This window comes from Miscanthus floridulus, chromosome 7 (genome assembly GCF_019320115.1).
Source record: "Miscanthus floridulus cultivar M001 chromosome 7, ASM1932011v1, whole genome shotgun sequence".
Taxonomy (NCBI): Eukaryota; Viridiplantae; Streptophyta; class Magnoliopsida; order Poales; family Poaceae; genus Miscanthus; species Miscanthus floridulus.
In genome coordinates, this window is record NC_089586.1 from 129047069 (window position 1) to 129060996 (window position 13928).

The 13928-nt window shown below is 42.8% G+C and overlaps 1 long non-coding RNA gene and 1 pseudogene across 1 annotated transcript; one reads left to right on the plus strand and one right to left on the minus strand.

Moving 5' to 3' along the window:
* Positions 1–204: 204 nt before the first annotated feature.
* LOC136466268 (uncharacterized) lies at positions 205–865 on the minus strand (annotated as a pseudogene).
* A 3887-nt stretch (positions 866–4752) lies between these two features.
* Positions 4753–7387, plus strand: LOC136464759 (uncharacterized). Its single transcript, XR_010761268.1, has 3 exons — positions 4753–5138; positions 5905–5965; positions 6110–7387. It is a non-coding gene; the product is annotated as an uncharacterized lncRNA (long non-coding RNA).
* The last annotated feature ends 6541 nt before the right edge of the window (positions 7388–13928 follow it).

Genomic DNA, 13928 nt, shown 5'->3' on the forward strand with positions numbered 1-13928 from the left:
TGCAATCAGATGTGAAGCATTCAAGTACGTAGCAATCACTTTAATGAACCGAAGGAACACATCACATTCACGAATGAAAAACCAAATGAATCCACACAGATTACAGCACGCGAGTACGCGACTAGTTCGACACTCGCGCATGCAGACATCGCGCGCACACACACATCCATCCATGAGACCGGAGCTAGACAGCAGCTAGGACCGTCAATGTGCACCACCAGCCGGGACGACGACGCCTGCTGATGGTGGAGCCCGCAGAGCATTGACCTGCGTGTTGCACAGCTCGAAAGGCACAAAGCTCCCCTGCTGCATTGCGGCCGTCATCGTCGCCGGCACCGTGGCGGCGGCGGTGCCCATGGCGACCTTCTGATCGTCTAGCTCCCCGCCGCCGCAGGTGAGGAAGCACGCGGCGATGCCATCGCAGCTCAGGCGTTCGACAATGACGTAGCGGCCGGACATGTACAGCTTCATGACGTAGCACTCCTTGCCCTGCACCGTGGCCGTGGGGTGGGCCGCCGACGACCCCACCGACGACGACGGCGGCACTGGCGCGGGGGGTGCTGATGCGTCGGGAATGGCATCCCAACAGTTGAGGTGGCACTCGTCCCAGTAGATGGGGCAGTAGCCAGTAGTGAATGAGCAGCGGGTGGCGCCCCGTGCAGAGGAAGCAGTAGTACATCTCCCAGTTTTCGGCACTGGGAGACGACGTCACCGAGCCGTTGGTAAACATCGTCGTGTTCACGTCGTCCCGGTGGTCGACCACCGGGACAAATGCCGTGGTGGAGACCGTGGCGGCGGCGAGGAGAAGGGTCGTGAGGACGAAGGCATGGAGGAGGATGGAAGCTGCCGAGCCCGAGAGAGACATATCATTATCAGGCAGAGCAGAACAAGTCTCGTGGTGTTGGTGTGAAGCTACGTAGCAGCACGGTGAAGTATTTATGACATTCAAGTAAAAATTAAATTAAATACTCATCAAGAACACGCCGGCCAAAAGAATGCATTATTCTCCTAACTAGCAACGTACACATGCCAATACGTGTGTGCTCAAAATTTTGTGAAACTAGCTGGTACCCCATGATAAGGCCTTCAAGGTACATGTCTGTTCCGCGTATAGGTATATGGAGAAGAAAGGTTGGAAATTGAACAATTTCAGATAAAACCCAAAGTTTGGCGAATGCACAGAAATATCAGGGAAGCAATATTAGTTTTGAAATGTTATCTTGTGGAGATGATTTCAGGCTGGCACCTTACTGCTGGTTGTTTCATCAAGTGGTTTGTTGTTGAAATAGCATATTAGGAAGGAAAACACAACAGAATAAATTGTCAGCTCATTGGTTAGCCAATCCTTTGGCTTGGATGCTAACAAGGTAGATTTAGCAATCGAAAGTGAAGCATTCAAGGTGCATGAAGTAGTCGCTTTGATGAACCGAATGGACACAGAAGCCAATAAAAAATTGTCAAAGGTGTGGTCACAGCATCAAGGCCTTTTTTTTTTTGAAGCTCAGCATCAAGGCCTGTATGTGGAGTAAAAAGGGGTAGATCAAAGTGTGCAAAACACCGATATATTCTTGTATGGTTACCCTTTTTTTTTAGAAACTCTTGTATGGTTACCTGTAACAAATGTTCTCAATTTCCTGCACAACATGGCAAGGTATTTGGCCCAGCCCGCTAGTAGGCACATGAAAAGGAGTCATTAATGGCCCACTAGGACCAGCTAATGTTTTTATAAGTTGATAGTTTTTTATAATTAAGTTGGATGGTTGAATAGTTCAAAAATAAACGATAAGCTAAGTCGTATAGAGGTATCAGCTAGAGTTTTTTTTTTATTGTGTTGCAGCTAGTCGGTCTGTTTGCTGGTTGGTTTCTGGGCTGATAAGTCCGGCTGGTGCTGGTTTGTTGTGAGAGAAAAACACTGTTGGCTGGCTGATAAGCCCCGGTTAAAACCAACAAGCGAACATGCTGACTAATTTATTTTAGTCAATCCAAACGGGATCTAAGATAGATTCTCATTAAACATCCTACTAATTGATCGATATAGAAATGGTTTTGACAGTAAAACAGATGAAGTACCTCTTCTTTAACTTTGTGGGGAGCCATGCCATGTATCATGTATGAGAGGGCTGGGGTTATATGGAAAGCTGCAGATGAAGATTGGGTGGGGATCTGCAGAGAGCCGGAGCTCGTTCTCCTCCAATTCGTTTCACAGCTCATGCATGCTTGCTGTGCCAGTTCAACAAATTCGGAGGAACCGGAGATAGATCGATGGACTGAACAAATAGTGCAGGAAGTGGTAGGGGCATGCGCTTTGCGGAGAGGTCTTCGCATGACAGCATCTGAGGAGTGGGAAAAGCCTGGTGATTAACGGGAGGAAGAGAGTCAGGCTTCACTGTGATAGATTGCTAGCTGATTTTTTTTTGCGACGAAAGAACGATTACATTAGATAATAGCCGGGTATATCAACACGTTATAAGAACTCTGGATTACACAAATATCTAGAAATTGATTTTCATCTAAATTATATCCACACTGTGAATAGCTCCCGATCTCAAAACCAAACATGTACGACACTTTGCAATATGGATGACCGCATAGGCAAACACTCGGCAGAAGGCTTGAGAACAGATGCCTAACGAACGACGGCCAACATTTATGTAGACAGAGTTGAGAAATTTCTTCTTTCTGGTGTCTTCCTTCTTCTTCTTTCTGGTGTCTTATAGTCCTTCATCGTGGCCAGATCTAACCACGTCAAAACGGAGAAGAGACCGGAGAAAATTATTCCATAACGGTGACATCAACTCTACCTTGATGTCGCCGTCCGGAAAGAAATGTCTCCGTGTCGTCAAGCCGGTGAAATTGCTGACGCCGTAGTTGTCATCCTCATCTCCAGCAGAGCCGCCATGGAGAAAACAATTCCACCCTTCCCCTTCACCGTCGACGGAGAGGAGGAGGAGGAGATAAATCCTCAATACCAATAAATTTAGCACGGAGAGACCCTAACTCTAATGACTTGATCTACTAAAAAAAACTTATAAAAACAATGGAGATGACGTCTGAATTAACAGAGGATTGCTATCTGATCAGGCCACGGCCAGAACACTGGATGGCCTCTACGCTGCAGATCAGACGGTGTAGTAGCAGGCAGATGAGGAACCATGCGACTGCCAAATTTGGTATCTTCTACAACTAAAAAAAATAAAACATGGATATTTTTTGGTACGATATTCCAATGTGGGCCATAGTCATATCTGTTGCGTTCCCGTAGCCCTCGCTCCTACACCCAACCCTTGCAACAAAATTCTTCCTTCCAAATTAGTCATGCACAATTATAGCAATACAATTTGCTAATCTCCTACAACTAAAAGTAATAAAGCGTTGACACTTTTTGTGCGACATTCCAACGTGGGCCCATAGTCTTGCCTGCTGCGTTCCCGCAGCCCTAGCTCCTACACCCATCCCTTGCAACAAAATTCTTCCTTCCAAATTAGTCATGCACAATTATAGCAATACAATTTGCTAAATGAGGACTATATATACGAATGGTTGATTATAGATTAATCTCCATTCTTTTCTTTTAGAAGGAAGAAAGAATATCAAGGATTACGTGAAACCGAGCAATCAGATCACCTTCCATGCATGGCGCCACAACGACGTCGATGCCGGACGCTAAGGCGCACGATGAAGTTAAGAAAGAGAGTGGCCGCAGCAGAAGGGAAATCGACGAACTCTTCCTCATACATGTAGCGCTCCTGGTATTTCCTATGGGCCATATATATATTTCCTATTGGACGAGAGTATACCAGCTATAATTTATCTTCTATAACTAAAAAGAACAAAGCATGTACATTTTTTTGTGCGACATTCCAACGTGGGCCCATACTCCTGCCTGCTGCGTTCCCGCAGCCCTCGCTCCTACACCCATCCCTAGCAACAAAATTCTTCCTTCCAAATTAGTCATGCACGATTATAGCAATACAATTTGCTAAATGAGGACTATATATATGAATGATTGATTATAGATCAATCTCTATTCTTTTCTTTTGGAAGGAAGAAAGAATATCAAGGATTACGTAAAACCGAGCAACCATATCACCTTCCATGCACGGCGCCACAATGGTGCATGCAAATAGGAATCGTGCATGTGCAATCAAGAAGGAAGCCATGCAACCAATCAAGAAGGAAACTGCCATCATCAAAGACCACACCAACCACAAGCGGCACATTAGCATGGCTCATCAATCTCTTCTCTCATCACGCCTAAAAAGATTAAAAAGTGGACATCATTTTGGTGCGACAATCCAACGTCGGTTCGTCGGTCTACCTACGTGTGATCCCATGCTCGTTATCCCACCCGACGTCGTTGCCCCCACAATGGCCCACACGGCGCTTCTTCCCTAAAAATGCCACTCCACGCGAGAATCACGTGATCTTGTCTCATCATATGCCACTAATAGACGGAAACCTACGGCCAAACGGCGTCCACCCATCGTAAGCGCTTGTGAAAAAAATCACAAATTGCCTGGCCGAATAGAAAGGAGGGGAAACAGATGTCCATCTGGGCGTAATTAACGCTCGTGAAAAAAAATCTCATGTCTACGGTCGGCCAAATAGGAAGGGAAGAAATGGACGTCCATCAGGCATAATTAAGGCTTGCAAAAAAATACGTCACTTCTCTTTCCTAAAATCACATTACATGCAAGCCCGGGTTTTCATATTCTCTCCTCCTTCTCTCTTTCCTTGTAGCGACAACCGCACAAAAGAGAGGCAGACAAGATCAGACGCCATATCCTGCTTCCCCACCCCACCACGAACCATCGTCGCTCTGGCTATCATCGATCACCGTAGTGGATCGATCATCGCGCAAGCCGCCATTCAGCTCGTCCTGCCCGTGGAAGAAAGGAAAGGAATAGCGTCCAACGGCCAACCGGACAGCTAGCGTGCGTCTCCGCCAGGCCCTCCCCACCGGCTTGCCGTCGTCAAAGGATCAGTACGCCTCCACCAACGTCTTCCATCGTTGTTGCCCTCTTGGTAGGGCAAAGTCCACTGTCCTCGTCAGTTTGATAGTTTGGCCGCCGCACCCATCGATCTCGGCAGTACTAGGCGTAACCACGCATAACCCCGCCTACCGCATCATCACCCAGGTATATATGTCTCCAAAACTTTCGTGGCCAATCATCATGGTTAGTATTCAGGTTCTTCTCCAGCTTTCAAGTGCAATTCCTGTTTGGACGTTCCCTATAATATTCAGGTTGCTTCTCCCGCTTTCATTTCTTTAGACCTCCATTTAGGTTCTATGTCATCCAACTAAACAAGCCAGTTAGGAGCAAGTACGGTGATACAAATTTATATTCTTGTTTATGATAATTAATGTTACTTTAGCTTTAAACAATAATTGTCTATATGCAGAGCCATACTTTCATAAACAGGACAGCTGCAGGTGACATATTAAGATCGAGTTTTGTCCTGGCAGTTTGCAATAAGATTGTTTTGATTTCTTCAAAAAATAAGATTGTTTCGATTTTATGCTAAAACTTAAATTATATTTTAATTGTTCACGCATCATGAAGACGAATTTACAAAAAACAAACGTTCTGAACATCTCTTAAATTACATTTTAATTGTTCATGCATCATGCTTATGTCGACCCTGTGCATGCTAGAGCTTTGGCCAGCAGATGGCAGGGCAGTAGCTATATGAATTAATATGCTCTATTTAATTATTCTTTGCAATATTATTTGCTTGATCATAAGGCATAAGAGCAGGAGAGCATAGCAGTTCTGTTTTAGTTCAGTAGTTGAGTCATCTTGCGAACAGAAGCACAGTGCAATTTATTCATGATTCAAATTCTGTGTTTTTGGAGCTTCCTAGAATTTTCGTTCTGATCCATATATAGTTTTCGTGTTGCAGAGGCTGTACTACTGGGAGCAAGAATACCGCAATAGCTGGTATTGTTATGGCGGTTCCCACGGTGTGTAACTGTTTTAGTGTTATTAGTAGTATATATTTAGTTTATATGCACTTCCTACCAATAAATTAATGAACATGCTTAAGAGAGGGTATATCATCATTTTATTTTCTTTTGGGGAAATATATGCATCATTTTGGTATTTAGATCGAGCAGCGGCGATCCAGCCCCGAATGACCGCGTCAGGCCGGCGGGTGCAAACTTCGTGACACTCACGTCCGCCCGGTAACGCAGCACTCGCGCATCCTCCTCTCTGGCATCGTCTCCCTCCCTCCACTGCCGCAACCGCTGGGACACGCAAAGGTGCGATCTTAACACCGAATTCGGCTCCTCTCGCACCCTTGGTCCCCCAAAGGTATTGCCTTTGCTCTGATCTGTGGTTTTGTGTGGTCATGGGTAGCTTGTGATCTCTTATCTGGGGCGGTTTCTGGGCCGGTTACTGACTTAATGTTGCGGGGCCAGAAGTGGGTCGCTAGGCCGTGGTTCTTGCCGTCGTCGAACGCCAAATCTGGAGCCTAGAGGAGAGTGGAGGCCTCCGCGCCTCGTCGATGTCCAGTCAAGGCTATCCATGCAAAATGAGCTGTACTTTGATCAACTTCATAGCAAGTGGTGATTTTGAGTAGTTAATACCTTCTTGCCAGATATATTTTAATCTACCTAGGTAGTGGGAAAATAACAAAGGACACAGGAATACCTCCATATTTTAAGTTTTCCTTTTGCATAATACTATATAAAACTTGACTGTGAACAGGGGCCATGGCAGCTTAGGAAGCCGTCTGCAGGGATCATCACCTATTCCAGAGTCACTGAAAAATGTTCAAGTTACAAAAAATTAGAAAGAGATGCTTCTTGATTGACTACACTGTCTATCCCTTCTATATATAACATCGAGTTCTGAAATCTGAATTGCATTGAAATTTTGCTTGCCTCCTGTAACTACTTGTGTTCTAGAAAGGGTGAGTAGCTTTGTTGCAATTTCATGATCTGTGACTTCTTAAGTATGATAATCCCATTATAGTATGCTAGAATTATAGTCTGTTCGTTACAAGTCTTTTATATTAAATTAAATAATTGCCTACGTCTCATTAAGTTACTAATAGAACAATGTTTCAAAGCAGTAAAGGCATACTAAACTGGATCATAATTCAATACTAGGGGCATATGGTTGAAGGCATGTTATGTTATTATCTAAAATATGAAGGGTGACCTTGGTATACCAGTCCTGTATGAAGCAAACTGATAATTCATGGAGATGGTTAGTTGTAAAAGGTTGATGAATCAATTAATCTTGTTATAGTGATCTGAACTTTTATGTGCGTATGCACAAATGTATAATACTATAAATGCATACCTTGATGATTGTAAACCATTGATGAGAGTTTTAGCCATGCACAAGATTCAATTTGTAATATTGAACATCATGCTCGCATTATCGTTTTTTAACAATACAACATGTTCATGCTCAAATTATTAGGACATTATTTATCCTGTTGCATCGCATGGAAAGGACTATATAGTAGAGTTGGTGAGCCTACGACGCCACGCTCTCCGTGAGAGTGTTAATTTTACGAACTTTGCTTTTTGGATTAAATATTACTTTAACATCGGTATTTAATCTCACAATATTGTTATCTTATCGTACGATCCGTGTGTTTTTAGTACAAAAGTTATGTTAATTTAACGAACTTTGCTTTTTGGATTAAATGTCACTTTAACGTCGGTGTTTAATTTCACAGTATTGTTATCTTATCGTGTGATCTATGTGTTTTTAGTACAAATATTTAGTTGTCCTGTAGCAACGCACAGACACGCTATCTAGTAGTAGAAAAAAAAACAAAGATATAATATGGTAGGTGTCACGGCACCTTCCATCTACCGGCTTGCTAGAATCAATGGAATCCATTCAGGTGGGTGTCTCTTCCCTCCAGTGATGTCTTCAAATAAAAAATACGGTAGATTTGAATTTGTCCTAAATCAAACTACTCTTATTTTAATCAAGATTATAAAGAAAAATATTAACATTTACGACACTATTAGAAAGATAAAAATAAATAAATATTTACTCTGTAGCATATCGATGATAAATATCATTTTTTTTAAAAGATGGTTTGACTTGACACCTTAAAATCCTATTATATTTCAGGACTGGGACCAGAGGTAGTATATTATCATATTATGTAGCAACTTTTTGCACAAAATAAAGGATGATTAGAATACATGCATCATCATACATACATATAAACACAAGCGCTTACAGTACACACTTCAATTTGCCACATTGGCACACACATGCATGCAACGAGCTATAGTGGGGGTGTGTCGACACGGAATTTCATCCCGTGCCAGGGACACACGAGCACGCCAGAAAGGTCCGCTCGATGAAGTTGAGGATCCGTCTAGCTTTAGCATAGGGATGGTCGGTCCTGCGCACTCCTGCCGAGACGTGCCAGTCAATTTGATCCTGCAATTGACAAGGAGATAAAGTTTATCAGTAATTAAGGGCGAAACATGCCGGTGTTGCCAGACAGTCCCGAATGTACTGCTCTGAGAGCCGATATGAAAGGAGATCGACTAAATAGTCGATTCCGGCATATTCATAAGAATAAATCGATTAAAGCTCATGGGGTTGTGTAAGAAGAATCGGTTATCATTCTGGATGAATATCATTGTTTAGACAAATATTAGTCGCTGGCAAAAGGATATCAACAGTAATTAGTTCATGCTAAGCCAGTGACTGCAAGTAACCGAACCTCTTTTTATGAAAGAAACAGTTCATCATCATTCAACCATTTAATAGAAATAAATCTAATGAACATATTAGATCTCATCTATCGCTGTGACCAGTGGGGCATGAGGCAGAATCATACAGGCCGTAGAAACAACAATAGACTCGACGACCCTAACTTATTACTAATATCAGTGGGGCATGAGGCAGAATCATATAAGCCGTAATACAATAATAAGATCATGGGGCTCAAAATCTTTCAACCTATCGCTACCTCAATAATCTCGTGATACGAACTGTTCGTGAAAGCGGTCGATATTGGCTAAAACAGTCGATTCAGGCATAGCGCACAGTTAAGATCATGCCCTCTTAGGAACAGATCTACCAAATAACGATCTTCACTCCACGGTGCTAACAGTGGGGTGTGAGGCAGAATCACACAGGCCGTGATAATGGACCATGAAACAATTTTCACTGGCCAATAGATCTACTCAAAATCAGACACGCCTTAACCGTACGCTATGCACGATCAATATTGATATAAAACAGCCGATAAAACATAACTTATCGTTTAAGATACAGATTACATCAGTTTAGATTAACAAACGATGGGTTAAAAACGATATAAGGCCGATCTAGATCAATCCCAATCTGGCGAAGTGATATTATTGTAATTAAATAAATAATGAAAGCAATAAACAATATCGGCAACTTAATGAATCTATCTGAAAGAGCACCACCCTTAGATAGAGCCGATAACTTGACCTTAATCTAGTTTGAGCAGTGGAGGTCGACTGGATCGATGCAGCCATACTTGAACTAGACAAGAGTCAACAACTAACTCATACCAGAGCCGCAGTGGAGGTCGACCGGATCGATGCAGCCATACGAACAGAGATATAAACCATGACGGTACTTACAAACAATCAGTGGAGGTCGACCGGATTGATGTAGCCGTACTTGCTGAAGAACTCACTGAGATCTACTCTACTCCTACTCCTAAGGGGTGGCTGGAGCCGAAAAAGGTAAATAACTGGTATTTGATTGATTGTGTGTCTTTTACAATAGCCGGGCTTTGATATTTATACCTGGGACCTACTCATGACTCCTGTCTAAACACGACTCATCACAATTTTTTGACCCTAGAAAAAACATTCATAATTTAAGATAACTTGGACTCAAATCTTTCCCTTTTTGTAGAGTCCGACATGTCTTGTCCTGGCGTTGATCATACCCTTCATCGTTATCTACTGGCGCTATCTGAAGAAAGCCGATTCTAGTTTTGCATTCGAATCAGCAGGTTCCGATCTACACGCAATTGATTCCTTGATGACATGATCTTGGGAGCTTTCGAGTCCCTGTGACTCTTCTTTCAAATTTTGGTGTAAACACATGCCATCCAATTTTAGGATAAAAGTAATTTTATTCCAAAATTATCACGTCTGTGCTCCCAATAGATCCATAGTCACGGGTAAAGAATCTTGATCCGGGGTCCACTGTTTGTCGCCGTCTATGTCAGCTCATGAGCCTATGCTTCAAAACTTTTACGAGAGCATCATTGCTTCATAGGCACTTGGATTCATCCTTCCAGGCTAGCTATAAAATGTCTATCTGACCCTGGCGAGAGCAACTCAACAATTTAGCCATGTTTCTCTTCTATCTTCTTCCTCGAGTGCTCCCGACTCCGCTGGACCCTCCATGGTCTGTCCTTTTGCTATGAAGATCTTGAGCGGTTAGAAGAATTCTTTGTATAGGGTGATTGTGTCGCTCATTCTAGCGCCTCATTGAGCAAGAAGACCAGCTATTGTGGTTAGAAGAATTCTTGTGATATCACCTGAGTCTTCTTTCCATGCACGCAAAGATGTTCTAGTGTTTGCGAGGGCTAAAATATATGAACACCTTCCCCTTGTTTGCTCCTCCAAATGCCCACCGGAAAAGCCACAGGCTTTTTCCCATAGTTCCTCAATTTACTGAGAAATTGACTGAGCATATGTTAGGTGAGCGACCTTTCCTCTTCTTTGGCACAATTTTATCAATGGATTGATGTTGATTCAGTTCATGATAACCTTCAGCCTTGTGGGGACCCGAACTCTCTTCAATCCAAAGAAGCCTTGATAAGTTGATCTCTGGTCAATGTAAATCCTTCGTATCCGTCCCATGATATTTTGTAATTTGGAGAAGCAATAAGTTTGAGTCTGTTATCTCTTTGTTATCCATCCCCTAAATTCTTAGGGTGCCGATCCGCTTCTATTTCTGATTCCAATTTCACACCCCCGGCGAAATGTATCTTCTCGCCTTCCTGGGCTATATATACGGGCCATGGCCGTGGATCAAACAACAACCGGCTTCGTCTCAAACCTTCTACATCCTTAGTACAGTTCCTGCTTTTTCCATAGGTTCGAGATCATGGAGAACAGCAAGAGGTCTGCCAGGAGGCCCTCAATGGATCTGCATCATCGCGCCAGCGCCTTCATCGCCAAGAGGGTGCAACTCAGGCTGCTCCCATCATTCCAGAGCAGAGGGCTGACTCTGTTCAGTCTTTGGGATCACCTTTAGCACCAATTCATCGCCAGCTCCCCCACTACCCAAGGAGGCAGATCAGCAATGACGATCTGCTTGCCTCCATCAATTAGACTGATCAGAACCTGGCCAGCTACCTCTCCCTCGCAAAATCAACTTTGGCCATGATTCAAGGCCGATCATCTCTTGAGGCCAGCCCAGTGGGGAGAGGTTGGCCAGAGCTGAAGCCAAAATCGTGGGTGAGACACCTACCACAATTTTCTGTCTTCTTCTTAATTTTGCTTTCAACATTTCTGATCATTCTTTCCTTAAATCTTTTTAGATCTAACTGCTCAGTTGGAAAGCCTTCGATTAGCCGTGGATCACGCAGTGGGATTTGTCAATGCCAGGGGCGCCGTTCTGGTGGTTCACTTGCATGATATCCCGAGCCATGTCAGGGAGGTCACTCTTCATGGTGTTCATCATGGTGCTGCCATGGCATTGGCTGCTGCACAAGCCTGTTCTGACCACAATCTTTGTCTTTTTCCCCATGGTTTTCCAGACGCGACGCACCTTAGGGAGCATGAGCGTTTGGTTGAGGATTTTTCTAGCGCCGCCAACTTTATAGCCTTCAACACCCTGGCCGATGATATAGTAAGCAAAGTGTTTTCCGGCCAGTAGCTTGTAATAGGTGATATTTAGCAAACAATTTCTTTGTCTTGAGTGATTTTCCTTTGTTTCGTACTTCATACACATCACTTCATCCGTGTTTGCTTTGCTTCTATAGGCGATACATATCGTACCGACTTTTACCACTACGGGCTTATTTTTGCACTAGAGGTGATACCTTTCTGATATCGGCTATCAGAGCTGACGATCGAACAAGCTGGTTATTAAGTATTAATCCAAACACTACGGTAATATTTCTTTAGATATTTTCCATTGATTGCTCGACCAAACTCTTCCTCTCCTCTTACTGTTTCCAAAATATAAGCATTACTAGACGCACAACGTTTGATCCGATAAGGTCCTTCCCAGTTATGTGACCATTTGCCGAATTTACTGTCCTTTGACCCGATCAGCAATTTCACTTTCCAGACCAAGTCTCCTTCAGAGAATTGATTAATATTGACCTTTTTATTGTAATATTTTGCAACCCTTAGTTTGTTGGCTTTGATATTTTCAAGAGCACGCAGCCGAAGGCAACTCAAGACCTCCAAATTGTCTATCATAAGATTCTTGTAGACTTCGGCTGATAAATAATTCTGCAGTGTAACACGTCTCGATCCAGTCCAAACTTCCCAAGGAAGAACTGCATTATGGCCATACACAAGTTCATAAGGCGACATTTTAATTGATCCATGACAGACCATCCTATATGCCCACAGTGCCCCATTTAACGTTGAATGCCACTTCCTTAGCTGTTCCTCGATCTTTTTCTTGATCAGCCTAATCATAATCTGGTTGGACGCCTCTGCCTGGCCATTAGCCTGAGCATAGTAAGGAGAGGAATTTAGTAGCTTGATTCCCATACTGGCAGCAAAATCCCCGAACTCTTCTGATATGAATATTGTCCCTTGATCGGTAGTTATAGTTTGAGAAATCCCAAAACAATACACAATGTGCTCCCTGACAAAATCAATAATGTTCTTTGAGGTTACCGTCTTCAAAGGAATTGCCTCAACTCATTTAGTGAAATAATCTGTTGCTACCAATATGAACTTATGTCCTTTGCTTGAAGGCGGAAAAATCTAGCCAATTAAATCAATTTCCTAACCTCAAAACGGCCATAGCTTAATTATTGGATTCATGGCTGACACAGGCAATCTCTGGATATTACCAAAACATTGACAGTCCTGACACCCCTTGTAATATTCAAAACAATCTTCTAATATCGTTGGCCAGAAATATCCAATTCTGCGAATAATCCACTTCATCTTATAAGCCGATTGATGAGCTCCACATATCCCTTCATGCACCTCACCCATCAACACCTTAGCTTCTTCTTGGTTTAAACATTTGTGCAACACCCCATCGACTGTTTTATAATATAATTGATCATCTAACAAAACATACTTAGCCGATTTATACCTTAGCTTTCTGGTAACTTTCTGAGACGGATCTCTAAGGTAATCGGCTATTTTGACTCTCTAATCATCACTTGAGGCTTCACTACTCAAGACTTCTTAAAACACTCGATATCCTGATGCACTTTGAGCTAGGCGATTAGCCTCTTGGTTTTGTGCTCTCAGAATATGTTGGAAAGAGATATGAAGAAACTCCTTGAGCAACTTTTGGCACTTATCATAGTATCCTTTCAAAGTCTCTTCTTTGCACTTATATAGGCCGATCAACTGATTAATAATTAACTATAAATCTCTAAATATTTCAATTGCTTCAGCCTTTACTTTATGAAGAAGTTGAAGTCCCTTAAGAACAGCTTCATACTTCGCTTGATTGTTAGTAATCATTGGTTCAGTTGGAAGAGCAAACTCAAAACTTGTCCCCCGAGGTGAAATAATTACAATACCAATGCCACCACCTTGCTTGCATGATGATCCATCAAAGAATAACGTCCAAGGCATCGGCTCTACATAACTAATGCTTGGCTTATAATGCTGGGTGACAAAATTGGTCATTATTTGTCCCTTGACTGCTTTAGTCGATTCATACTTCAAGTCAAATTCTGATAATGCAAGAATCCACTTTCCTACTCTTCCGTTCAGTATTGGCATTGATAAT